General features: G+C 35.5%; 1 protein-coding gene across 5 annotated transcripts in view; it reads right to left on the bottom strand.

Moving 5' to 3' along the window:
- ccdc85ca (coiled-coil domain containing 85C, a) overlaps window positions 1-27,334 on the bottom strand; it is a 115,501-nt gene that overhangs the window by 45,823 nt on the left and 42,344 nt on the right. The window contains exon 2 of one of the 5 annotated variants that reach the window (XR_012392832.1): window positions 26,768-27,267. The gene's annotated coding sequence lies outside the window, so the exon portion shown is untranslated. 5 annotated transcript variants of the gene reach the window in all.

Raw genomic sequence — 27,334 nt, 5'->3', positions numbered from 1 at the left:
GTCTTTCTCTTGTACGCAAACATTAGAGCTGCACAAATAATCGTTACAAGATCGTGATCTCAATTCGACCCCCTAGACGATCTTAATACAGCATTTCTACGATTCTGTCAATCATATTTTCAAGTTCAGGAGAGAAGAAAAGGCGGCTGCACGAGTCTTTTCATTGTTTCACACACGTTGCTTAGTGACATTGACACCTCCAAATGATGTTGAATGAGTCACATAATGTACTTGTAAGGTATAATTCACCTAATAATGTCATTTTTGTCTTCATATAATGATGTTTTTGCGGCCTCCGCCGACGAGCGGGCGCTGCCATTTGAATCTTTTTGGCTTGAGACTTCCGGTCTCATTCATTTCCATTCATTTTTTGACGTTAAAAACTGCTCGTTACACTGCTTGATGTTGCAATTTGATATTTTCTTATTATATTCTACTTGGTCTGTATAGTCATGCAAACATTTGTTTGTAGAGCAAGTAGTTTGACCGTTTTCTGCCATTTATTATTCCTAGTCATTTCTCCCATAGGCGACTGAATCGGAAGTTCTAAGACAATCGCGAAAACAGGCGCACTTCCGAATTTTAGAATAAGGTCAATAGAGAGGGCGCGCACGCTCTACTTAATAATAGACACGCGCGCGTCTACTTTAGTGAACAGAACTTGCATATGTTGCGAGTAACAGGTAATACAGTTTGTAATAAAGTGTACGGCCCTTTGGGCCGCCGGGAAGGAGGCGGAGAATCGACGGAGCTTTAAAATATTTATTAATAACAGTGACCAAAACCAAACAAACGGACGGCAGCTCCTCACGGAGACTGCCTACAAACTGAAAGCAAAAGTAAAATATGTCCGGGCCCGGTCCTCTCTCGGCTTCCTCTGCCATCGGTCCTCCTTTTATGGTCCAGAGCTCCTTCCGTGGGATCCGAGGCAGGTGCGCACCGCAGGTGTATCCACTTACGCGGTGGCCTCACCCCGTTCCCACGGCTCTCAGCCACGCCCCCTCGCCACACAGTTGTAAATAATATTCTGTTTGTGGCACAGAGTGATCGTTTGGGAGCCGCGCACGAAGTATGAACAAGCGCTTAACTGTCAAAATGAAACCAAAAGTGTGCACTTCATTTAAATGATCATATCGCATTATGATTACGTCAGAATTAACATCAGAATTATTAAGTAGAATAGAATTATTTATAGAAACCAGTAGACCTACACATAATATTATTATCGATGTTGTGCCATATGTTTGTTTTTGCCATACCTTTATTTTACATACACAGAATGGTGAGAAAATCGTGATCTTTATTTTAAGCAAAAAAAATCGCGATTTTCATTTTAGCTGGAATCGTGCAGCTCTAGCAAACATAAAATTTTTCAAGAATTTAATCTAAGTATTTTCTGCAAAAGTTTCAGTTATGAAGCTGATAAAGCTGCTAAGTAAATATAAAATGTTCTTAAAAATTGGAGCAAAAGACTTAAGGCTCTTATCTAACGCCTTTATAGAGCTTTTGATATGAAAACCACTTCAAATATTCTCCTTTATAATTCCACAAAACAAACGACAGCGCACAGCTGAGTAAATAATGACCGGATTTTCATATTTAAGTGAACTGTCTTCTTGTGTCCTGCTGTTGGAAGATGCAAATTAAACCGCACAGTCCATTAGAAAGCAGCCGAGTAACAGTGAGAAGCACAATTAAAGCAAGAAACAATAAAAAAACATCTTTTTAAAGATTCCTTTGCTGTTTGACCCTGTACTGCGGAACAACTCACTGCTGAGTGTCTAATTAATGAGCTTCTCTCTGTCGGGGTGCAGAATTCCTTTTAAATGCAGTCGTTTCGGATGGACTATAGCAATTTTGCCTACTGTGTTTTTTCAAGCAGGCTCTGAAAGCTGTAATCATCTTACAGCCGAAATCTGAAGATTAGCAGAGGGGCATATGCTCTCTCTCCCACTAAATTTACCACTACTGTATCTATATCTATCCATCCCTCTCTGCTCTATTGCCCTCTTTTCCTGTTGAACTCAATGTTTGTCCGTTTAAAGAGGTGTAAATTACCCTGGGGTCATCTGTTTGCTTTACTGAACTCATGAGAGTAAATCACGCTGTGTGTTCTCTCGCTGAAGAATGATTGCACAGTGTGCGTTTACAGCCCAGCTAATTGTCACCAAGAGTTTTGTAAGTGACTTCGGAAAACACACACAGCAATAAAACTGCCCATGGCTATGCCACATTACAGGCTTATCTCATCGTGTGGTTATTTTATCGCTTATCTACAGACTTTAAACGGACACCGGGGAGTAAAGCACTTAATGGCGGTGAAGGAAAGCAGAGCATGTCTCCAGAAAGCACTCTGGGGAGGAGCCATCGGAGGATCTGCTGACACCTCGCTTGCCATGACTGTGAATGGAAAAGATCACAACTGCCATGCTCAGAATGCAAACCCAACACACTGCTTACCGTCTGCAGTTTTATAAATAGAAGGTGAAACAGGATGTAATATGCATAATACATGCTTTAAATAGCTGTGTGCTACTGTTACTAAAATACAGTTATTGACAAAAATAATGCTTGGAAAGGTAAATTGATATTTCAAACTGACATTTGCTCTGTCATGATAAGGCAATGCAAGGCAAGGCAAGTTTATTTATATAGCACATTTCATACACAGTGGCAATTCAAAGTGCTTTGCATAAACAAGAATAAATGAGATAAGTGTAAGAAAATGAAAACAAATAATAAAAATAAAAACAAATAATAAGAATTATAAAAATAACAATAAAAAACAGATAAAACAGATAAAAAATGTGTTAAAACATGTTATAAGATAATGAAAAAGAAAAGAAAAATATAATAGTGCGATCTGTCGGACGCAGCACAGTGCTCATTCAGTAAAGGCACAGCTAAAGAGAGGTGTTTTCAGTCTTGATTTGAATGTGCCTAATGTTGGAGCACATCTGATTATTTCTGAAAGCTGATTCCAGCAGAGAGGGGCATAGTTGCTGAAAGCTGACTCATTTTGCTTTGACTGAACTCTTGGAACTTCTAGTTTATATGATCCTAAAGATCTGAGTGATCAGTTAGGTTTGTATTCAGTCAGCATATCTGTAATGTATTCAGGTCCTAGGCCATTTAGTGATTTATAGATAAAGAATTTTTGTTGTGTTCTATACACTCACAGGCCACTTTATTAGGTATACCTTACTAGTACTGGGCTGGAGCCCATTTTGCCTTCAGAACTGCCTTAATCTTTCATGGCATAAATTCAACAAGGTACTGGAAATAATCCTCAGAGATTTTGGTCCATATTGACATAATAGCATGATGCAGTTGCTGCAGATTTGTCGGCTGCACATCCGTGATGCGAATCTCCCGTTCCACCACATTCCAAAGGTACTCTATTGGATTGAGCTCCTGTGACTGTGGAGGCCATTAGAGTGCAGTGAACTCATTGTCATGTTTAAGAAACCAGTCTGAGATGATTCGTGCTTTATGATATGGCGTGTTATCCTGCTGGAAATATCCATGAAAAGACTGTGGTCATAAAGGGATGTAAATGGTCATCAATAATAATCTAGGTAGGCTGTGGCGTTGACACAATGCTCAATTGGTACTAATGGGCCCAAAGTATGGAAAGAAAATATCCCCCACACCATTACACCATCACCACCAACCTGAACCGTTGATACAATGGAGGATGAATCCATGCTCTCATGTTGTTGATGCCAAATTCTGACCCTACCATCTGAATGTGGCAGCAGAAATCTAGACTCATCAGACCAGGCAACGTTTTTCCAATTTTCTATTGTCCAATTTTAGGTGAGATGGTTGTGCATGAAAATCCAAGTGGATCAGCAGTTTCTGAAATACTCAGACCAGCCCCATTCTGAATTGCAGAAGATTCTCTTGACCATGTCTACATGCCTAAATGCATCAAGTTGCTGCCATGTGATTGGCTGATTAGAAATGTGCGCTAACGAGCAGTTGGACAGGTGTACCTAATAAAGTGGTGAGTGTATTGTCACAGAAACTGTTGTGATAAGCAATATTACTGTCATTTTGAGATCATGATATGCCACTAATTACAACCCTATAATAATGCAAATACCCTTAAACACTTTCAGGGGACAAAAAACTTTTCATCCTTAAGGTTATTTAGATTCGGTAATCTAATGTTAAAACAGTAAATCTTCTGTTTTAATCTAATGATAAAACAGTAAATATCTTTAATATCCTATTAAATGTCCTCTTAATTAAATGTTGAATTATAAACATCGACACCCATGAGGGAGAATGTAAATGTCGATGTAAAATGGCTTCACTGTTATTTGTGAATTTGTAAATCTATACTGAAACTAGTGCTAAGCGATATGGCAAAAATGAAATCTCAATAATTATTTTCCATATTGAACGATAACAATATATATTTTTAAATGCTTCCAGATTTAAAAGAGTACCTCAACTATGACTGAAGCCATAAAAATTAGAGGGTCCACTAAAAAGTATAACATATTTTCGGTGGCCAAAAATTCGGTACATCTCTAATATTAACACACTTTTAGATTCGCATAGTTGCATATTTCTGCTGTGTGATTGGCTTTTTGATCAATATAGAGTAAAAAAGTCAACAGCTTATTATGTTATTGACATCAATTTTATCGCTAATATATTGTTTATTATGATAGGCCTAACTGATATGCTAAAGAAAATTTAGAAATATTTAACCTTTTTTTTGGTGAAAATACTAGTGGCCTACTTTAGATTTTTTTTAAACTAAAATAAATGTTTCATTCTGTTTAAACACCAAAGTATTTGACCTTTTTAACGTTTAACAACGTTTTTGCTATTCTGTTATGCATTGCACACATGCACCGACTAAGTAGTAGTGATTTACATAACAAGATACACATTTTGGCATGTGTATTTAAACATCCACATATTTCATGCCTGTAGAAAATTTGCACACTATGCCTATATATTACTGTATTCCTCAAGGAGTTTTTGCAGTAGTACATCATTGACCTTCTGCTTACGGTAACTAAGGCATTGTTCTCATTGGTCTTGTCCATCAATGCGCAAGGTAAATACAGTAAAAAATGTATTTAAAACAGGTAAAGATTCAGTTCATGGTTGAGCTAAAGTATTCAACACTTATTATCATAGTAGGATGAAGTAGAGTAAGCTGTCAAATTGAATGAAGCAATTGCTGATAAGAGCTGATCGCAAGAACTCAGCGGAGCTTTTATTATGCCATATTGTCCATCGCTTCCGGTTCTTCCAGTCATGATCACATTGGGAAAATGGAGCACTGTTTTATTATACTAAATACATTTTACACTTCTGTTATAATCACGTTTTGTGTCACAAGTTATAATTGCTTAGTTCTCAGGTTTTTAACATTCTTCAAAATATTTGGAATAATGTAATCACACAAGTCAGCAAAATATAGTGACTTTTTGTATATTTTAAAGAAAGAATCTTACATATTCTGCCTTTAAAAAAGTCCTGTGAAGTGCATTTTGTATTCGATGTTTGACGTAATCTTAACCGAAACATGATAAAATTGTGATTTTGTGATAAGACAAAAAAGGTTTGCTTTATCACAGCTCTGCCAGTGAGAGTGGTTAAGCTCAAGTGCATTAAATGAAAAGCAAATGAGAAGCATCTTAAAGGGGAAGGGACATGTCAGATACTAGAGTGCATTTTATTGGTTATTATGTGGTAAGAAGCTCTAGTGTGAGTTGATGCAAATAAAACTGTTGATCCATTTGGACGGAAGTGGCAAACTACAAGCTTTACATGATTATATCAGTTTTATATCTTCTATATGCTAATTTTATCACAGTTTTGGAGCACACTAGCTTGTAGATATCATAAAAAGGCATAATACTGATTCTAACATCTAAAAACTTTTTAATTTCATGGGATCTTTAATTAAATGCAACTGCTTTTTTAGCAGTTTTTTTTTTCTTCAATGACTTAAGATCCATTCACAGCAAATAATTTTGTGTTTAATAGATGTCAAATAGACATCTAAACGTAGACTGCTTGGTTAAAACAAAGCTAAACTTTGGCTGTCAGTGAAAATCTAAAAGACATCTATGAATAGCCCAAAACTAGTCGTCAAAAGACAGATTAGACAGACTTTATATCTGTAGTCATTCATTTATGTCTATTTGTCGACTAGTCTAGTTTTGTCCTATTCTTAGACGTCTATTGTTTTTTTACTGACAGCTCAAATTTAGCCTTGTTTTAGCCAAGATGACTATGTTTTGCAACCCGGGCTCATTGTGGAAACGTAGCCCCGCGAACGTTTCTGCGGACCGCGATTTACGTCCCGGGAGGTACGTATTCGAGCGGTTTTTGTTTTCGTGGAACCCTTCGCGCCCGCGCCGTTCTCGCACGAAAAGCCGCTGGATCGGTCAACTCGGCCGCCCTCCTCTTCCTCCTCCTTCCCTAAACCCGAGCGACGGTTCGCAAAAGCCGTCCAGAAAAAAAAAATAGCAAAAGCCCTCGTCTTCGATTTCGAACGCATTTTCGGTTTCAGTCTAACCTGATTTCTGGAACCGCTGTTCCCCGGACTCGATCCCGGTCGTCGTCCACCGCGGCCAGCTCCTCCTCCGGGGCCTCCGCTCCGCCAACGCAACGCTGTGAGCTAAACGGACAAACTGGTTGCATCGGGAAAGCCCTCCACTCGGAGGCGAGCTGTCGGCCGGTGAGCGTGAAGAGGAGGGGCGGAGCGGCGCCATACCGCCCCGCAGCGTTCGCTCGAAAAAAACTAAACGCGGCCTTACGTACCTCCGGCCACGTAAATCGCAGTCTCCAGAAACGTCCGCGGGGCTACGTTTCCAGAATGAGCTTGGGTTGATAGTCTTGCTTAGGATTCCATTTCACAAGCAGACTGATTGGCTGTTAATGTTTTCATCTTTCTGTCAACGTGTTTATTGTTGGGGAATAATTGTACTGGAAGATATTTCAACATAATGTTCCTTTATGCTGTTATTTCTATAGTAGGGGTGTGGTCTATTTATTCTTTTATACTTATTAAAAACTAAAAAAAATGTTGTATAATCATCCCTGACATGAACTGATCTTTAATAATGGGTATGCTTTGTTTACTACATTTAAAACTGACTAAAGATATTACACACAACAAAAGAAGAAAAGTCCCAACACTGACTGAAATGACTGAACACACACCCTCTGAAAATATGCAGACATGAGCAAAGTTCAGTCCAACTAACGGTGATTTGAAGAATCCTCCTGATTCTGAGAGAGAGAAATCTCACATAATCATTAATAAGAAACTTCTACAAAAAGCAAGTTAATGTATTCAGAAAAATGTGAAATAACAAAATCAGAGTACACTTCTTCAGAATGCATGGGGCGTCTCGTCAACATTAAAAGTCAACACTGGGGTTTTGGGGTCTCCCAGTTTGCTGCAGACTTGGCTTGATTCAAAAATAGAGCAGTGAATAAGCGGGTGGCAGAGCGCAGCTCCGAGAAACGTGTGGGGAAGATAGACGGCATACCAAGGTATTGATAAGAATGTATCCTAGCAACAAGCCCTAGTGTTTGACTAAAGGGCCTGCCAGTTCTTTAGTATTACACCTCCAGCCTCTGCCAAATGAGCTTTCTCTTTCCTTCTTTCACTCTCTCTGTTTTCTCAGCACACTCACATGAATTCAGCATGCACAGACTGCAGTTCAAACTAGAGAAATACTAGAGAAAACAGCATTATCCCAATACATTCTTCAACAGGGAAACAGTTTTATGCATGATCTATATGCTGTAAACATGAGTCAGTGTTTGATGGAACATCTTATCCTGTGCAATCGCATGATTACTTGGCAAACAGATCACACCCATAAAGAAGTCCAAATCTCAAAAACACACTATTACAGAGAACACTGTCACATGACATGGATTTCATTCCTCTACTTCTATGCCATTACATATTTCATGCTTTAAAAGTAGGGAGTGTTTTAAAAATTCAGCCGCACACTGTCTTGGCATACTTTAAAGGGTCTTGACATTCTGTAAAGGGTCTACGGATGAAAAATAGCCATTCTTGGCTAATTCTGGCACATTTTACAGTAATGTTTATTAATGTGCATTGACCCTGTAAACAAATAAACTAAACTAAACTGAATAGGTAAAGGAATCATTTGAGGGTTCTTTAAAGAGATGAAATAAAAATTCCTTTATTATTACTTTCTTCTGCTGAAAACAAAAGAGTCAATAACCAAACCCTTTTGGTTCCTATTGACTTTCTGTAATATTTTCCATATTATGCAATGCTAACGAATGTAATGTTCCACAGTAAAAGAAGGTCATACAGATGTGTAATTACATGCAAGTTATTGATGATAACAGAATTTATATTTATTTAGTCTCAAAAGGCAAACCTTTACGTACAAAGTACATTTAAGACAAATAAAGCTTATGTGTTTTACGTTCAACATAATTAGAAAGAAAGAAAGCTTTTAAGTCATATTTTTAGGAAAACATTAATTTAACCTAGGCTTATTCTGAAAACATGCCTCTATATACATTTCTGGAGACCGCCAATTACGTCCCAGGAACTATGTTTTTTTTTTTTTTTGCAAATCCGCCAGAGGCCACTGTGTACGCTTTTTCAGATCTCAAATTTCTCTTACGAGTGCCATTCGCACCTGCTGTTCTCATGTTAATTCACCAGACTGAATGATTGACTGACTGACTGACTGATTGACTGACCCACCCTCCCTCTTCCCTACACCCAACCAATAGTATTTTCAAAAGCACCGATTTACCTGCCCATGTGACGTGGTTATTTTAGACTTAATGCACAAAAAATAAAGTCTTATTACTCAGAAAAGGAACAGTACTACTCAAGAAGTTGCATTAGTTGAGGTATGCTTAGGGGATTGCTTGAAAACACTTACAATCATTATTGATTATGAACTCCACACCACACTCCAAAAAATATTTCTGCTGCTTGTTCAAACCACTTAGTAAAAATTAACTGAAACACCACAATTCTTGAATTTTTGTTTTATGTTTAATAAACTTGTAATTGTAAACAGTTAAGTTTTAACTTAATCCATTTGTGTTCTAACCCAGCATTTTTACATAGACTTGAACTAGTAAGCACCTACAAATTCACCCAGAACACCCTAGCACTTTGCACCACTTACATTTTTCAACCCAGGCACATTCTGAAAACGTACCCCTATATACATTTCTGGAGAGCTTTTTTCCCAGGAGCTACGTTTTTTTTTTTTTTTTTTGCTGTTTTTGTTTTCAAAGATCTACCAGAGGCCGCTGCATATGTTTTTTGAGATCTTAAATTTCTCTCGCGAGTGCCATTTAAGCCTGCTGTTCTCTCGTAAATCCATCAGAGGCCGCTGTTGACTGATTCTTTTACTGACTGACTGACCGATCGACTGAACTAGCCTCCACTTTCCCTAAACACAATCAATAGTGTTTTAAAAAGCACAGATTAACCCACTCACTAACTTCCCAAAACCCAACAGCCAAATTCAAAAAGCAATTTAAAAAAAGAAACGCCCTCGTCTGATTTTTACCACATTTTACCACATTCTCATCCTGTTATTTACTTGTTTATTTCATTTTTTGGCTTCTATTTTTGTCTTACCCCCTTTCTGGGACTGCTCTTCACCAGACTCGAACCCTGCCATTGTGGTCAACTCCTTTCTGCATCTTAATTCCACCAACGTACATGGTGAACTAACTGGACAAAATGGTTACAACTGGAAAGCCGTCCAGACAGAGGTAAGCGGTCAGCTGGTAAACGCAAAAAGGAACAGCGTCATACCGCCCCATAGCATTTAATTAAAAAATTAAATGCAGCCATACGTACTTCCGCCTACATAACTCACGATTTCCAGAAATGTATATAGAGCTATGCTTTCAGAATGAGCCTATGTTAATATTTTCTACCAAAACACCGTGGCAGCACACTATGATGTACTGTGTACTACTACACTACTACCACCACAAATGTAGTTCTACTGTAAAGTGCATGATTCACAAAACCCAGGAAATCAAGTACTGAGTAGCGATTCGCTTCAGTTGAAGCCTGACAATGTCACATTAAACCCATCTGACAATTTGTAAACATTGCCATTGAAATATCATCTTACAGCAAATACTGTAATGCCACTCAAATTCATGTTCTCACAAGTCTGTCTTTACATAACAGCGGAAGGAAAGATTACAGTGTCTCTAAGGTCCTTCACCAAACAGGGTTTAGGCACTATAGATTTCAAGTGTGTAAAAGGAATATAAAATAGAGTAGGAATGGGACAGGAAGCAACGAGCAGGAAACAGAGATGCTCCAAAACTAGAAGACGCTCTCATACTCAAACAGAATGACGTTATGGCTCTATTCAGTTGGTGGTCTTTGAAGGACTCTTTCTCCTTTGTGTGCTGAACAATACCGTTGGACAGATGGTTCAAGCGAACCGAGGGCGCACAACCTCACACCCCCTCTAGACAGTCGCAGGGGTCCGTTAGCCCAGACTCCCCCTGTCTCCCCCTGTAGTTAGTAAGATCCATCCAAACACCTTCAAAACTGGTGACATGCACTACACTGGTCTGGATACTGTGAACATTGATTAAAAGTAGTTTAGCCAAGAAAAACACATCCTATTTTGAAATAATAAAGAAATTATATGTGGAAAGAAGCTATCAAGCTAAATATTTGAATTTCTCCACAAGGAATGTCAGAATATGGGCCTGTAGACATACATTATATGTGAGTGTTCAAAGAAAACTTTCTGGAATATCGAATTAACGGGAGACCAAATGTCCAAAGAAAAAAATTATTCAGCAATAAAAGACTCATCCGACTGGAATCATTCATGCTTGGCTAGTTTCCTCCAGAGGTTGCATGCCAAGACTAGGAACCTGAGTCAACAAGATCGGTGCAATGGAGCTGAAATCTGACCTTCCCTTTGACATCAACGAGTGCTTTAGGACCCGGGCTGCTCTCTGGAAAAAACTGACCCATTTCAGAGCTGGCAGGGAAAAGGGGTCCCATTAAAGGGACATTCACAATTCACAAATGCATTCTGAGCTATTACTGAAAAAGATGTGTCCTAATATTAGTAGTTATAACTACTCTAGATTTTTTTAACCAGGTCTAAGTATATCAGAATAAAACTGTTAAAATGCTAATGATAATAATATTGAATATAATAAATAATAAAGTGTATAACAAGAGAGTATAAGTGCAGATTAAAACTTAATTAAAAGTAAATAATTAAATGTTACAAATGTTACACTTTTTAAAATGAATTCATTCTGACAAACAGGCCATAATGGTATTGCTCTTAGGAATAGTCTCAAAATACAATTGTGATCTAATAAATTCCAAATTTTAGGTTTTGTAAATGGTGCTTCATTACTTCTGGCCATCTAAAAGTTAATAGCTGGATACCTGCGTATTAATCTAAATCTCTAAATCTACTATATGAAATAGCCTCGAAAACCTCTACAAAACACATGCTGAGTGCATTCCCCTCATGTGGTCCAGAAACCCAAACATTCTTCCTCTCTGTCATCTCACCCCCGGTGCCCTCCAGTCTCCTGACCCACTATCTCTGAACACAAACAGTGCTGTCCCCATCCAGCTTCACAGGATCAATCAACCAGCTGATAATTACTGTTGCTATGGAACCCACCAACTACCCAGTGGAGCTACCCGCCCCATGACCCCTTTTCCATCCTTCATATTTTGCACAGGATAGGAAAGAGAGGCTGTGAAAATGCTATAGAAAACAAATCCTTGTTCTATTAATTAAAAATAACATATTATAATGCTTTTCATAAAATAAATGTAATCAATCTTTGGTGTCCCCAGAATGAGTCTGTAAAGTTTCAGCTCAAATAAACAGATTATTAATTTTAGCTCATCAAATCTGGGTTTGAAATCCTACATATAGTCAACATGTCAAAAATGAACAGTAGTAGATTAAAGCTTTACATGTTCCCCCAAAAAAGACAAGTCGTTGGTGTAACTTCAATAAATTACGACAAATATTTCTGCACATTTGAATTGCGTTATTACAACTTGATTGAATTCTGTTATGAGCAATACGGTGGCTCAGTGGGTAGCACTGTCGCCTCGCAGCAAGAAGGTCGCTGGCTCTAGCCCTGGTTAGGTCAGTTGGCATTTCTGTTTGGAGTTTGCATGTTCTTCCCGTGTTAGCGTGGGTTTCCTCAAGGTGCTTCGGTTTCCCCCACAAGACCAAAGACATAGGTGAATTGAATAGGTTAAATTGGCCATAAAGTGTATTTGTGTGAATGCAAGATTGTATGGGTGTTTCCCAGTAATGGGGTGCAGCTGGAAAGGCATCCACTGCTTAAAACATATGCTGAATAAGTTGGTGGTTCATTCTGCTGTGGCGACCCCGGACTATTAAAGAAACTAACCAGTAAAAAAAAACAAATGACTGAATGAATGAATGAATGACTGTCTGAATGAATGAATGAATTAATTAATTAATTAATTAATTGTGTATATATTTCATATTTTAGGCAAATAAAGCCTGTGAGCAAAGTTAATTTTGATACATTAACCTCTTAAGGCCTAAGGTGTTCTTTTACATGCACTTTTTATTTCTCTTTGCTATTTGGGCTTATTGGAACCTAATTAGAATAAAAACCTAAGTATCATCTTTTGATATGATGTAGTTTTAGAGAAAAATGATGTCCGTATATGTGGACTCGTGGTCCGAATGTACATAAAACACTTTGTACTGACTGTTTTTAATACATTTTTTTGAACATGTTTTGAGTATCAGAGAGTAAAAACAAAATTTTTGCCCATTTTGGACAGCCAAAAATTGAGTTTGTGACATTTCATACGCTGCAAAACAGTTGCAGGATGACACTGTATGTCTGTAACAAAATATAAAACATTTAAAGTATTTTAAATAGCCACTTAAGAGTTCAAATGTGCTGTCCATGACACATATGTGGCCACTAAGGCCTAATGTCTAGTAATTTTCTTATAAATTACCCTGGTGTGTGAAGCTTACTATTAAGCCACTTCATTTCAAATTACCCAATTTGAATAAGTGGAATCTTACGTTATTTATTGGAGCTCAAACTGAAACTGCTTTAATGATGCTCTGCAATCTATAGGAATAATGGCTTATTTAAGGCTCATTGAATGGCTCATTCATTCCATAATAAAGCATGCTGGGAACAACGCATACACTAACCAGGTAGGTGCACCAACATAATTCCTTCATGTTGTCCCAACACAAAACAACCTAATGTTTTACAAAAATAAGCGGAATGAACATAAAGCAAATAAACTATCTAAACAAATGACAAGAATTGTGTAGTTTCAGCTCATTTTAAACATGTAATTTGAACAAGCAGCGACCATCTTTTTTTGAAGTGTTCATCAAATAGGACTTTTAATTGTGTTTAAAATCGTAAATTGGTGTTGCCTTATTCTCTTTACATTTTTTTTTAAACAATATCTTGTCTCAGACTACAAAAATGCCATTAAAAGTCACTTTGTTAAACCGCAGTGTTGAATTTTCAACATCGAACTTCGATAGAGCAGAGATAAAACTCCCATAATGCATTTCGCAATAAACAGAAAGCACTTGTGACTCACAAAATATGAAAACGGTTAATTAACGGACATTTTTTACAGTCTGGGATAATAGATAGATCTGATTATAGCTCTTAAACAAGGAAAAAGTCTGCTTTTGATGACATGCCCTCTTTAATTCAATCTGAATGTTCTTCTGCTTCAGTGGGCAGAAAATTCAGGCTTGTGTAGGCATGTGTAAATGTATTTATTCAGCGGTGACTTCATTACCTTACATCTGTTCAGCTCTCTGACAGGGTTAACCAGTTCACTGACCACAGCTGATGACATTTCTTCATTCTGCACATCTAAACTACTACAGAATTCAACAGTTAAACCCTGACCCCTCCGCCCTTTAGGCAGTATTCACTCAGTAACAATGTGAAACTTCCACTATTGTTGTCAAGGAATGTAGAAACTCTGGCCATCCAGCTTTTTAAATAGACACACGTTGCGATAACTCAACAAAAAAAGGGAAACTCATTTGGGATGCTTCATTTTTAAGCTTCAAAGAATCCATAGGCTAGGCATAATGGCTAAAGATTGAAAAGCATTATGGGAAAAGTACAGAACACAAAAGGAGATATTTATATTACAGGATGTCTTGGCTGCTTTTATCTATGTAACAAAAGAAAAATAGGACGCCCAAGCTCAGAAATGATTAAAGCACCGTTACAGAAATTTGTCCATGTTAATCAGAAATCCATTGACAGCTTGTAAGAATCAGACTGAAGTTTCCAGTAAAGCAGTAGTGCTGTTTATTTTTTAACTTACTTATATAGTATTAGGGCTTCATTCTGCTGTGGTCACCCCTGATAAAGCAGAAAATGTGCAGTGCAGTGTAGAATGCCTACTCTGAACTTATTTTCTATCAATAGTAACTCACTAAAAGATCATTCAGAAACTTCCCTGTAATCCTAACCCTTTCGGTTTGACTCAGATCAGACGGCTCTTTCCAGGAATGGCCAGGTCAGCTTTAACCGTTGGCAATGTGCTGAAGACTGGAGTGACAGAGGACGGTAGGTGTGATTACGTTCATTAACTTAAGAATCTGATTAAGGAGGTGATTCAGAGGATTCTCATTTAAAGTTCATTCATTTATTCATTTTCTTTTTGGCTTAGTCCTTTTATTAATCAGGAGTCGCCACAGCGGAATGAACCGCCAACTTATCTAGCATATGTTTTATACAACGGATGCCCTTCCAGCTGCAACCCATCACTAGAAAACACCCATACACTCCCGCATTCACACACATACACTACAGCCTATTTAGCTCATTCAAGTCACCTATAGCGAAGGTCTTTGGACTGTGGGGGAATCTGGAGCACCCGGAGGAAACATCACACAGAAACGCCAACTAACCCAACCGGAGCTCAAACCAGCAACCTTCTTGCTGTGAGGCGATCATGCTACCCACTGATCCACCGTAATGCTCCATGTAAAGTTCTGTGAGAGAAAATAAGGCATGATTTCTTCTTCCTAGTTCCCGATTGGTCAAGGCTTTCCTAACCATTATCATAACAACACAACCCAGAGCTATAAAACTATCAATACAACAAGCACAAATCACATCAAATCAGTGATCACAAAACCCCAACTCAAATAAATAATCTCAATGAACGACCTCACATTTGCATTTAGAATATGTACTATTGTTCAAATATTTGTGGATGGTAAATTTTATTTATTTATCAATAATTAATTAATGTTTTTTTTTTACTTATTTACTTTTTAAACAATTTTAATACTAGTGAAGTCATGCAAAAGTAACAAAATCACAATTATAATTCATAAAACTTAAAATAAATCATCATATAATATTAAAATAATAAAGAAAGTCTAAAAATCGTGGTTTCTATCATTTTAGGACATTTATTTACAAATAAGATAATAATTATAAACAATTTTATTAAGCAAGATTCTGATTTTTTTTTCTAGACCTTTTTTACACTTAAACCAATTATTTGGTGTAATTAAATTAAATAATAAAATTATAACAATAAATGTTATTTATTAGAAATTGAACTGTAATGTATTTTTAAGGAAACCTATAAAAGGAGTTTTATTTTCACCTGAAAGTGCCTTTTATTGGAAATGTAAATATGGAGTAGTACATTTGTTAAACAATAAAAAAAAATAGTACTAGTTGTAGAAGTAATAACATCAGTATTTTGAGAACACTACTGTATTGTCCAATAGAATTTTTTCTGTCACATTTTCTTAAAATTTTAAATTTGACAATTTTTCATAAATATATTTCTGTGTGAACATCAAATGTCAATAGTTTTTATTTAGTGGCTTTTACATTTGTCAAAGTGTTTAAACGGCACCTAATTTACCCCTTTTACAAGATAAGCCTTTGGTGTCTCCTGAATTTGTCTGTAAACTTTTAGCTCAAAATACTCATCAGATAATTTATCATAGTCTCCAGAATATGCCAATTTTTTGTGTCTGAATACCATGTAGCTGTTTTTGTAACCTGTAGCTTTAAATTAAAATGAGTTGCTTTTCCCCACCCATTGTTCCCAAGTGCGTGTCTGCTTCTCAGCATTATGTCAGATAAACAGCACAGTGACAGAGACAGACTCGGATGAGCTGAAATACAGCTCATTAATCAAAAATACCACAGAAGTTTATTTCATGTATTTTTGGTGGAGTTTATTCAAGCCTTTCTGAAATGATGAGTCACACACAAATGCCATTTGCAATACACACACAGACACATACATATTAGTGTTTACCGAAACTATGCAGCCATTGTGATTATAGTGGTTAGGAAACAGATTTTAGGAATTTTTTTTTACTTTTTTATTACACACCTGCTCTGCTTTCAAATGTTTTAGACTAATAAAACTTATAAAAATCACAAAGTTGGAACAGATGTTTTAAACCCAGATTATTTGCAAACAAATGTTCTCATACGTCACGTTGCTGTGGGCCTTAAAATCCTTTAGGCCCTATTTAGGTCCGATTTAGGTCCTATTTTAACATCAGGACAATTTCAAAATTAGACTTGTTGCGTTTCTATCAAACCAATATGACAGTGGACACTCACAGTCCTGTTCAAACAGCTTTTAAAAGTTGATTTTAATCATAGGTGCCCTTTACGACTCCACATTATATATACAAACAGCAAATGTCATTTTTTAAGATAGGATGGCTGAAGGAAAAGCTTTGTTATAACAGGATTAAATTATAGAAAGAAAAATGTTAAATTGTAATAATATTTCACAGTATTAACTGACAGCTTTTTCTACTAAATAAATGCATAAGACTCTTAAAAAACATTTAAAACCTCCAAATTTGTATACTGTCTTGACTGTAATGTACAAATGAGCCCATAATATTAACACACCACTAAACACCATCTTCCCCTCGGCCATAATCATCACTAGCATAATCTTCAGAGTTGCCGCTCCCAGGAGAGTATTTTGTAAATGTCAGCGGACTGAAGTGGGACAGCCCAATTACAGGCCCATTTAAAACTCGCTCTGGCAAAACCGCCTCACAGGGACTTGCATGCTTTGTAAGATTATTATTTTCTTTAAGAGGCAAAGGCAAGCAGCAGGGAACAAGCAATAACACAGTAAACTTCAGATTCAGCAGAACCAAAGACCCCCTCCGACAAGTCTGAGCAGTTGTTTTTAAAAGAACAATGGCGTGCGCCGACAGCTCAAAACGGCCTCAACCACGACACACACTTACAGTCACTCGACTTGCCGCTGAGTCTGGAGGAAAAACAGCTTTTAACTAGTATTGCTTTGATCTTTGCTGTTCGGTTACTACCTGAAAGCATGACTAAACAAGAAGTGACATGGGGAATTAAAAGGTGAGGTCTATATTTGGCATTCCCAGGAGAACAATTCAATTAAATTGGATTACGTGCAGGAATTCACGAGTTTCAGTTGTTGCAGAAATCTAATATAAAGTGCAAAAATATATAGAAATCACATATTTAACATATTTTCCATTCATGTATCTTATCATTGAGGAGTTCCTTAAAATACTGTAAAAATCTCTTCCCGTCTCGTGAACCCAATCTCGTCTCGTGAAGTAAGCGTCTCATCACACCCCAACGTTTTAGTACTCTTTTCACCACTGAATAAATGCAACAAATATTTCAAATAATTACAAAAATGCCAGTGCATATATTAATTTTCAACTATTAGAATTACAAATATGTACGTAATTATGTTATCTATAATTATTGTAGTGTTGGGTGTAATTAGTTACAAAGTAACTTCACTGTAATTTTTGCTGAAATAAAGATTCTTCAGTTTTCTTTTTTTGCCAATTTAATGACAGTTTCTTACAATATATTCACCTTAAATACCTTATGTATTTATATTCAACAGTTCTGTATAAATAAATTCAGAGAAGGAGAGAAAATGCATTTATTATATATATTGCAGAATAATAAAATTATTTTCACTGTAACTAAAGTTACATTTATCAATTGAATGATTGAAAAAAAAAATAGACTTTAACTTCTGAATAAAGCTAAAAGACATAGTTTGACTTAAATTGAAAGAATTTAAATTGTTTCATTTCTATTGTCTCTGCATTGGGATTTAAAGGGATTATAAGCAATATCGAGTCAAGAAATTAAATTAAATATGGAGTCATTACACTACTTTTCAGACAAAGTAAAAGCTATTTAAATACAACTTTAATGAAGTAATCAGTAAGTAATTACTTTCTTAGGTAACTTACCCAGCACTAATGGCCAGTGTAGGGCAAAGTTACTTTTGAAAGTAATGCATTACGATATTGAGTTACTCGTCAAAAAAGTAGTTGCGTTACTTTGTATCTGCATTGAGTTACTTTTGAGTTACTTGTTCATACCTGCCTGAGGCTTGATCTCTTTCAGAACTTGCATGGTACTTGTCTTTTTTTAATAGAGGCGCTCTGCATTTAACGACCCACTGTATAACCTACACTTTCACTTACCTTTAAAAAAAATAAGATAGAATAGAATAATGTTTCCTTCTGAGAACTTACTGATGCTATACATGCCATAAAAACACATTAATAAAATAGAAAAGCAATGTGCTTGCTATTTTAATATTTATGTCTCAAAATCACTGTTCAATAAGACTAATATCTTCTTTTCTTCCATGAGTTCAGAAAAATAAGAATACTTCTATCTCAGAAATGTTCGGCTCAGCCATCTTGATTTCTGTCTATTACTGCATCATTGTGATTACACTTATTTTAATTCAGCAAATAATTTTTTTAAATGAATTAATTAATTAAAAAACTCGCAATACATTTTTAAAAAAGTAACTCAAATATTTTTTAAGTAATGCGTAAGTTTACTCTGTACTTAAATAAAATAAAATTATCATGCAACTCACATTTCTTGTAATGCGTTACCCCCAGCACTATGGCCATATATCAGATTTCCGTTAGGGTTGTTAAAAAACGGCAAGCTATGTCTATTGTCAATGAATAAGAAAACATCAACTCAAGTTCAATCAAACACATGAAACTCAGAAAAAAGGGGTGACCTCTACACTGAAAGCTTTACTCGTAAATTGGGATCTGTTTTATGACAAGCCAGACATCTGTACCTTTGAGTGTCGCAGAAGGATTCTAAAGGCCTGATGGAGGGTCTTGAATGGGGGCAACTGAAGGCCTTTTCACTCCAGCCGTGGGAAGAGTCAGCCAGGACTGTTATCTGAACTCTGAAACAGAATCTCGACCCCAGCCAATAAACCTTCAGTCCATTGGTGGCTTGCTGGGGGGCCAGAGTCTTTTCAAAGCAGGACAGAAGCACTTTTACCCCTCAAAGGGAGAGATACATGACCTCAAAGTCAGGTCTCGGGATGACTTAAAGGCTTAGTTCATGGCAAAATGAAAATTCTGTCCTTGTTTACTCAACCCTAATGTTGGTTGAAAAGCCAAATATGTTCATCTTCAGAAGCACAGATGAAGATGTCTTTAATCAAATCTGAGATTGAAAGTTTGTTCACTCAAAACTGTGACGCTTCAAAACAATCATCAAGAGATTAAAAAACAAATCCATATGAATCGAGCGGTTTAATCCAAGTCTTATGACGACATAAAGTATATAGCTTTATAAGGTGAACAGATTTAATTCGCAAAACAAACATTGAACATAAACAAAAGCGAACACACTTCCCAGCAAACAATTTTGTGTTTAATAAATGTCGAATAGACATCTAAATGTAGATAGCTTGGCTAAAACCAGGCTGAACTTGGGCTGTCAGTGAAAATCTAATAGACATTTAAAATTGCTCAAACCTAGACTAGTCGTCAAATAAACAAAATAGACAGACTTTATATGTGTAGTCATTCATTTCTGTTTTTTTTTTTTTTTTTTTTTTGATGACTAGTCTAGTTTTGGCTTATTCTTAGATGTCTATTAGATTTTCAGTGACAGCCCAAATTTATCCTTGTTTTAGCCAAGACGATTATGTTTAGACGTCTATTAGACATCTATTAAACTTCTTTTAAAAACAAAAAATGCTTGTTGCCTAAAAAAATATGTTTGCTGATTGTGCTATTAATTTGAAATTAGCTGAAACAACACAATTCTTTATTTTTAGGGGAGGGACATCTTAATTTTTTATGTCCAATCAACTTGAATTTGTGCAAACTAATACTTTAACTAAATTCCATCATGTTGTTCCAACCCAAATCGATTGCATGGAACCCAACATTTTTTTCAGAGCATGAAAACAAACCTCATTGCTTCTAGCACATACTCACACCTGCAAGAATGAATCTCATTGGTTCTATGCTTCCATGACAGAATATTGGAAGCAATGAGTATGTTCACATGGACACCAATAATCCAATTTTAATGCAAATAAGACCATACTCTGATTACTAGTCTACTATGTAAACTGACTTTTGATTAATTTAATCTCATTAAGATATGCTTATTTTAGATGCATTATTAAAGTGCATTACAGACATGTAAACACCACAATCAAACTATTACCATCATGTAGGATTTTCGCCGCATTTTTTGATAGGATATTCCATAAACACACGGCAATAGCAAATAGTTTGACACTATTCTCTGCACCTACCGAGTCAGAGAAAGACTACAGAGACATGAATTGTGAAATGCTGAGGGTTTTTTCCCCATACGTCATGCGCTATCATATTTCATTAAAACTACACTCTTCAATAAGTTCATACCCACATGCAATATCTCGTTTGTCCTGGGAGACATGCATGAAATGTTCCTGAATGAAAGTGAAAGTGCCAAACTGCAGATAAAGTTGAAAAATTACAAATGAAACGCCCAAAATTAGATGAACTACAGTGGAAAGGTGGATAGCGTGCTGACGCAATGACGTTAATCGAATTATGTGCTATAACATGTAAAATGGGATCATGAAAGGAACATTCAAAAAGTAACTCATGTAAACACCTTAATCATAATATTGCCTTAATCAGATTAAGGTAAATAATTAGATTACTGATGTAAACTTAGTCATTGTTCGCTTACAAAAGTTTATGTCTGAATGAAAGAGTAATATAAATCTGTTTATCCCACTACATAAAGCAATAATATCTTCCTAAATCTACATCTAAAAATGAGTGAATAGTGAACAAATGTTATTTTTGGTGTGAACTAACACTTTAATCATGTAATGACTCTGAACTACAAAAATCATATGGTGGATTCTACTTAAAAGGAATAGGTCACCCAAAAATAGTGCCAATTTACTTTTGGCATTCATTTACTGACATTAAACATAAAGTAAAATATTTCAAAGTTACTAACATTTTTCATAATACCTTCTTTTGTTTTTCTTAGAGGACAAAAAGTCATACAGGTTTGTAACAACTGGTCCACTCAATAAAATAGTAATAATTTTGAACAATTTCAGCTATTGCCCTCTAGATAAAGACTTGTTTTGTTTTAAGAAGAAACAAAAATACTTCTTTTGAGGAGAAAAAAAGCATGAATCCTTGAACACAGCTTTTTTTATTTCAATGCAAGCCACGTATAAGAATTTTCACATTCGGTTTATAAGCAATAGGAAGCAGGAATGTTGTGCTGGTTGGTTGGCAGCCGGTGTTGGTTGTTTTGAGTTTTGTAAACAAGGAGAGATGCAACCTGTGGCTCAGATTAACTCATCAGGGGGTCAGGCCTGGGAAAGAGAACTCCAGCCAGCCTAATCTCCCTCCCTGACGAAACACTGACTTAAATACAACACTACCAGCAGTGCTACAATTCTGAGAATGCATCACAGTTCACCATTCACAATATTAAAATGAACACAGGGTTTTCTACCATTCATTTTCCCATTAATAACTAGCTGGCATGTTGCTAGAACATTGCTGCATGCTTGCTCAGATATTCTGAGTATTCTTTTAGCTTAGAAAAGACCATTAATTATTATTATAAGGAAAATATGTTACATAACCAAATTTGATAAATTATTCGACACACTGAGCTTTGGAATTTATATGGAATCCTACAAATTAAAAGTGTAACCCCATTGTAAATCACATATATGACCTAGGCATTTTTTTTTATTTAATATTTAATTAATTCTTAGGTTATTGCGAGAAAGTTTAATATAACAAACACAGCCATGTGTGATTCAAATATGATAGTTACATAGTAGTTACTTAATGTTTTTCACTGTCAAGGTTTCCCTAAACTCTCAAGTAAACAATGCACTAAAACTCTGAAGAAAATCCAAAATGGCTAATCTGTCTAAACCATTTGCAGTGCTCCATACACGTGACTGACAGCACTGATGCGGTGGCATCATGTCAAGATGGGAGGAAGGTTGGCCTGGGCAAACTAACAGACCAAAGATCAAACTAACAGACAAACTAAGGATCACTGAACAATTAGATGAAAGCAGCTTGGCAGGCATTGGACAAATTGCTCGCTAGCCAATAACAGGCATCTAAAGGAGGTAAAAATGCATGCAAAATCTAAAAGCATTCTTGGGATTCCTACGGTCTCTAACACTGAATATGAAAAATCACATTTTTACTCACATTTCTCAGACTAAAACAACAGAAAGCCACATCTTCAATGATGTGCTTCCAGCTGACACTATTAGCACAAGTAACAGCCATTTTTCTGCTACAGCTACTGTATGTGCCGCACTAGAGCTGTGCTTGTCATCAATCACATGGCAAGTAAGTACTGGTATGAATTGAGAATCTACTGTTAGTCTTTAGGGAATTTTTGCTGATGGAATACTGTTTGCCTGCTAAGCGAATATGGCTAATATGTTCTTATATTTTCACTAAAAAGTGCATATTATGAAATATAACCACCTCCTTTTGCACTGGAAGCATTATGATTTTAAAGTAGATTTTAGACCTTGCAAAGAATTACACTGAATTGAATGCTAATATTGATATTTCTATAGCAATTAAATTCATAGCAGTTTTCTGAATATATGGGGTGGTTGTATTGTATACATACAATGCTCAGCATAAGTGTGTACACCCCATTTTGAAAATGAATATTTTAATAATTTCTCAGTAATTATAGACAAAAAAAAATAAAATAAAAATTGTACATTATATATTGCTGCCTAGGGCGATAAAATCGGTATCAATATTTATTGACCAAACACCATTGTCAATATCGATAAAAAAAAAAGATTCAGTATGAATTTTCGATATGAAGCGCAATAGTTTTATTAAAATGTGGCTGCTGAGCACGCGCCTTGGAAGCAATGCCAATAAGATTAGAGTGTGTGTTTGTCATATCCAATGGAGGCACACGACTTGCAAGACGTGGGAGCCGCACCTAGTTGAAAATATCTGAACTTTTCTGAATATCGTGAGTGCACAGTAATTCACGTAAGTAGAACTAACCAATCTGCTTTACACTTTGTATGGAATATACACATTTCAGTAATAATGGCAAACTGATTCCCTCATACAAACACAGTGCACCCAAACACTGCAGTGCTTTTTACTTTTCTCCATAAACTTGTAATCTGCAGCAATGATTTGTCTGTTTGTCATCCTCTGAGCAAATGGTTGATAGTCACCTAGTTACAATAAGAAGCCAGGGGAGTCCATTGTAAATGGTCAAGGAAACCACGCGCACGCGCTTGTCACACAATGACAACACGTATGCCATATAGTAGCAATGAGGAGATTGTAAATAAAAAGGATGTAAAGATGTTGCCAGAGTGGCTTTTTGGTTTCTTTTCTTGTGCATTCCAGCCACTAGCAACCCATCTGAAAGATTTTATAGCATATGGGATTATGTAGTCATACAGCTTCACAATTTGTAATGTTGCAGTATGTATTTTAATAATGATGGTTGGTTCCTTTACTTGAAAGCTCAGATTTGATTATCATAATTTGTGTTTGAGGTTTACTGTATCATTATTTTTTACACCTTAAAGTTAAATTTGATTGTTCAGCATTTACACGTTACCATTGCACATGTGAAACATTTTATTTATCAAGTTTAAGAGTCTCTTTAACGCTTACATTTATATTATTATAAAGAGATCAAATTTTTTGTCTAAATTTTTTGCTGTTGACTATTAAAACTATTTGCCTTAGTGATGTTGATAAATTAAAGTGGGTAAATAAAAAATACTAATATTCCTAAAAGTGCAGTATTGTAAAAAATATTATGGATATCGAATGATATGAAACATGATATCGTAATAATTTTTTTTTGCAATATCGTCCAGCCATGTTTCTGCCTTCAATTGTTTAAGTTGAATCAAATGAATAATAAACTTTTCAAGTCATCTCACCTTATATCAACCAAACTGATTAAAAATATTAATAAACTTTGTATAGTTTTTTAAAAAAATGTTGAAAACTGATTAGTGTATTAAAATAAGTTACATGAAAACATTTGTGATCATGACTTTTTGTGATAAACTTTTTCAGTACAATATATTTTTGGTGCATTTTAAAAAAAATACTGATTTATTAAACATATATATTTTAAAAAATTACATTTTATTCAACAAACATCTTTAGAAAATGAAATAAACTACATTTAAATTCAAGCAAAATTTGAAAAAAAAATTATAAACGACAAAATTTCAACAAAATTTGATATATTTTTGCTTCTTTTTTACATTTTTATTTAATATTTTTCCCTAACATATGCATTTGAGTGTTCCTTTTGGAGTGATCTTCAGTTTTGTTGTTAGATTATCTTCCGATTTGGCTTCAGTCCTGGCTGATCTAATGTATATGCACAAATATAATATTGTAAAGTATCCAGCAGAAAACATTTATTTGAAAGATATATTTGTGACCACTGTATATGAAAATAAAAAACAACTATAAGGCTCTTATTGTTTCTGTAAAACGTACTTAACCCTTGTTTAAGAGATGCACACAGATATATTGGAACACGTGTATCAAGGAACAGTAATAAAAAACGCATTACTGTTTGGAATATGGCCAAATAGCCAAATATGACGCTATGACATCAGATAATTTGCTATCTATCTATGCAAACCAAAGGTAAACACACAAAGTACAAAACGTAATTGTACCTTCAGACACTAGTGAATGATACACACCCTCTGTAGGGTCAGCACCAGTCAAGACATTCATATTGAAAAAAGTACTTGTAGTATTCTAAGTACATGTTAAACAAAGAATCTTGAAAATGACCCAACAGTGATAATAAGAAATACCTCAAACCACAGACGAATGAAGTAAAGCTGTTTAAAAAGCCATCAGGTAATAACATTATGTTTTAAACCAATAAATGCAGGATGCCAGAATAAACATTTTAAAATCTCTCAGACAGCAAACCTTTAAACGGTATATCAATTTCCACCACGATTGACTTTCTCGGCTGTTTGTAAGAATGAAATGCCTGCTATCTCAATGAAGTGTCTGATACCCTATTGACAGAACTGACAGCGTGTAGCAAACCCACAAGGCTAAGAGAGCATTAAATCCTCATTAGTTCTGACTTCACGGGTGAAGCAATTATAGGGCAATAGCATCTGTTTAGTTAAGTTGTTTGGTCATGTGTTAATTCTGTCATATTTAAAGTCCACAAGTCCTTGTATAATCTGGTCTTCTCTAGAAACTCCTAGTCTCAATGAATGTTATTCCCCATCAACATTACAGAGTGAAAATCTTTTTCTATATATAGATGCCAGCGCACACAATTACATACTTTTAATGCAACAAGTTCACTTAAAAAAATCTGCACAAGATTTTTTTAATGCATGTTTTGTTGGTGATTTATCAAATACCAATTATAGTTCATATCATACCAATAATAGTTCACACAAAAATCTATGTAATTCACTCACTATAAGACCATCCAAAATGTAGGCGGCTTTTAGATGAAACTGTGGTCTTAGGTGATTCGTGAAATTCAAGTCAATGGCTGGCTAAAAAATAAAAAATAAACATAAACGGGCAATCGAAATTGGTACCTGCAGTTCCAGATGACAAACAGAGGTCTGATATCATGAAATGATCTGTGCAAGAAACTGCACATTATTCACAACATTTAACTTCCACAGCTCTGGTAAACAGTGCTGGCAAAGGTGTGTTACTTCAAAAGACCTCAATGTGTCATCAGGAGCCACAGGTATTTATTTTGTTTTCCCTAGTGTGTTTTTTGGAAGTCATGGTAGCTGCAGACATGCATTTAATAAATCACCAAACACTAAAAAGTGTCTTTAATGTTCTACTTATGTAAAAATATTACCTATAGAAACTATTTTTATTTTTGTGTGATGCTTTTAAAGAGATAGTTCGCCAAACACTTAAAAATCTGTCATCAGTTACTCACCTTTCACTTCTCACTAACCTTATCTTTCTGTTGAACAAAAAAGAAGTTATTCTGAAAAATGTTGGAAACCTATAATCATTAACTTTTATAGTAATTGTTGTTGTTTTGACTTTGGAAGTCAATGGTTACAAGTTTCTCACATTACTCAATATATCTTTTGTGTTCAGCAGAAAAAGAAAATTTACTCAAGGTTTGAAACCAATTGAGCTAGAATGAACCCAGCAGACACACAACATCATGAGACATAGGCATGTGCTGGTTTAAGATTCTGACAATATGATAACCTTGGATATAAATATCACGGTTTCACGATATTGTGATCACAGCTATAAAATATATTATTTTTATCTGTCTAGGTAAAAAACTAAAACTTTTCCCCCTTTGAACGCAATATATTTTATTTTCAAAAACATTTTAAATATTTTGGAGCAGTAAACATGTCAGACTAAATCATTCAAATAAATCATTGACTTCTGATGTGTTCATTAGTTTTAAAAACACAAATTACAATTTAGAACTGCATCTTTGGATATCTTATCTTCTGGAAATACTATTGTCCTAAAAAACAAACAAACAAAAAAAGTTAATAAAAAAAAAAAATCATACACATACTGTAGGAACGATATATCTGAAATTTTGACAGTTTTAAAACCTTAACTTGTCCAAACCGTGGTATACTGTACTTTGAAAATGGTTATCGTCCCATGCCTAAGACGTTCATATTAGTTTACATTTAGGTCACCAACATCTCAGAACAATGTTATTTTGATGTCCAATAATGACGTGAAATGATGTTGATATTTGGTTGATTTTAGGTTGTGTTAGAAAGTGACTAAAATCCAACTGAGCCAACATTTATATCCAGCGTCATATTGACCTCAAATACTGACATTTATTTGTCAGGTACGGCACCCAAAATCCAACATCTAATAGACGTCAAAGTGGTAAAGTC

Source organism: Danio rerio, chromosome 17 (genome assembly GCF_049306965.1).
Source record: "Danio rerio strain Tuebingen ecotype United States chromosome 17, GRCz12tu, whole genome shotgun sequence".
Classification (NCBI taxonomy): domain Eukaryota; kingdom Metazoa; phylum Chordata; class Actinopteri; order Cypriniformes; family Danionidae; genus Danio; species Danio rerio.
Note: the sequence above shows the minus strand (reverse complement) of the source record. Positions and strands in the feature narration are given on the sequence as shown.